Source organism: Petaurus breviceps, unplaced genomic scaffold (genome assembly GCF_028583685.1).
Source record: "Petaurus breviceps papuanus isolate PSGF00001 unplaced genomic scaffold, PetGlider_PUasm1.0 76, whole genome shotgun sequence".
Taxonomy (NCBI): Eukaryota; Metazoa; Chordata; class Mammalia; order Diprotodontia; family Petauridae; genus Petaurus; species Petaurus breviceps.
The window spans coordinates 50621974-50624487 of NW_027186473.1; the positions used below are offsets into that span (position 1 = coordinate 50621974).

The window sequence follows — 2514 nt, forward strand, 5'->3', positions numbered from 1 at the left end:
TTTACAGACATATTCCAGACATGGGACACATTCCACCAAGTCTTAATGATACCTATAAGGTTAAATTTGGGATTTATTTTTTTCCATGTTTAAAAATTTTTATTAGAAAAGTGAAAAGAACATTTAATAAGTCAATTCAAATTCCTCCCATGTCAAAGTAACAAAATCCCTGCAACATGTACTACCCGCCCCTTTCCCCAAAACTTACATAAAAGGCAGAATTTCTAAGCAACTTTCTGAGTACCTGTAAGGATTTAATCCTTACACCTATCAATTCAATAGCTTTCTTTCTTTTTTGTTTTTAAAAGCAATTGGGGTTAAGTAACTTCCTCAAGTTTGCACGGCTAGTTATTTCTGGGTGTGGTGCTAAGTATCTGAGCCTGGATTCGATCCCCAGGTCATCCCCACACTGGGGCCGGTGCTCTCACTCGCTGTGCTACCTGGCCACCCCTATTCAATAGCTTCCTTAAGGATTATAAAGGTCCCATGTCAGTTTCTCTACTGGCAAACTGCATTTCCCCCCCTTCAAACTCTTACACTGCTTTCACTAAGGAATGAAATCTGAAGGCTCTACAATCTTATAAGATCTTCATCACGGGGCTGCAGTCTTGTCAAGTTGAATAAGCTTATTCACACTGTCAATTATATGGAATTTTTAGCAGCTATCATCAAAGGCATAAGAAGAAAAAGGCTTAAGAGAAATCCTGAGAAGGAGCAGGTGGATGCTGATTTTCAGGCTCTTTCTTCTGTGCAGCCAGGAATTTATGAATTGCTCACTCTATCTGTGGTCTGAAGATGTGGTTTAGTTTCGGATCCACTATCTGTGAAATAATTTTGTCCACTCCAGCTTCCAGCATTCCCAACTGAACCACACTCTGCGTCAGCCCATTTCTCAACTGGTTTTTGTTCATTGCTGGGTTCCATTCCTGCTTGTCTAAATGAGTTGACACAAAGTCATCTACTTTCTGTCTTAGATTCTGGTAAGCTGGCTTGGTGTCCAGGTCGTCAAGGCAGTCCCTGCGGAAGCCATCAAACAGGCAGCAACTCTTGAGCTGCTCCACTATGAGCCCGAAGAGCTGCCAGTCCTGGGCAGCAGCAAAGCTGGAGCCTGAGGCAAAGGCCTCCAAGGCCTGGCCAGAGCCACTGGCACCGCCCTCACCGCCCACACTAGCCCCACCACTCCCTCCGCTGCTGTCCCCCACGACCACACCCTCAGCCTGGGGCTGCTGGCCGAGAGCCTGAGGGGGCAGCCACTTGAGGCCTGGCCTGGGACTGGGCCAGGCAGCAGGGGCCAAGATTTATTTTTAAATAATAAAAAAAAAACCAAGCATTTATTTTCTATTGCTCCCACCTCAATTCCCTAACCCTGGAACTAAGAAAACTAAAGAAAAACTAAGAAAAACAAAACCCTTATAACAAATATACATGGTCAAATGAAATAGATTTGTTTGGTCATGGTCATGTCCCAAAACATTATATCTCATTTTGTATATATATATTGTATCGTCCCATGTTAGGAAGTGGGTAGCATTCTTCATCAGTCATTTAGAATATCTGTTTACCATTACTTTAATCAGAGCAGCCCTTTTTGGTCCACAGGAATTGAAAACTAAAGGGCTACTCAACAATTGGTGAATGGCTAAACAAATGCTGGTATATGAATGACATGGATTACTATTGTTCCATTGAAGTGCCCACCAGAAATTATAAACAAAAGCCCCCTAAACCTACCAGGGTCCCTGGAAACCACCTAATAGGCCACAATAGTGAGGGAACTTTCCACCTGTGTTGCCAGAAACATACCCCAGATACAAGTCTATTCTTGTTTTTGCTAGGTAATCAAGGCTTCACTAGAAATGGCTTCACACCACCTTGGAACCACATTTTGTTGTTAGCAACATATTATTTTATAAAAATGTACCTTGCAGAAGACTCAATGCTGTCTTCCTACCAGGGAGGCAGTCACCAGCTGATTAATAAACACTCCTATCAAATTATAATTGGCATTGCTGTCCTGTTTCTGCTCGGTTGTCCACTTCATTTTGGAGGTTACACTGAGATAGCCTTTGGCTTTGACAACTGGACCAGCCTCCCCAGAGAGCTGTGAAAGCAATTTAACCCTAGGGGGTGGCCACAGAGAGATGTTCCTCAGCCCCAGGCTTGAATTTTTTTTTTCCTGAGTGAATCACGAACCTGAGTCCTTCCCAAATTCTTTCAATTCAGTCCATAAGTGTTCTTCATAGTGAGTACTCCTGTAGTGTAAGAGAGTGTAGGGGGTGGCCAATGAGAGATGTTCCTCAGCCCCAGGTAGAGTAGGAGGCTAAGCTGGATGCAGCGTTAATGCCCCTACTGGTCTCCAAGGTTGGGACGCTGATGGAGTGCCCTTTATTTATGTATTCTCTGTGTTCTCTGTAACTTTAACCCTTTCTTTATGTGTTCTGTGTTCACTAAGTGTTGCTGTAACTTTAATTGTCTCTGTAACTTTAAGTGTGCTGTAACTTTCTTGGTTTGTCT

General features: G+C 43.2%; 1 pseudogene; it reads right to left on the minus strand.

Moving 5' to 3' along the window:
- Positions 1–692: 692 nt before the first annotated feature.
- Positions 693–2041, minus strand: LOC138174666 (biorientation of chromosomes in cell division protein 1 pseudogene; annotated as a pseudogene).
- Positions 2042–2514: the final 473 nt, after the last annotated feature.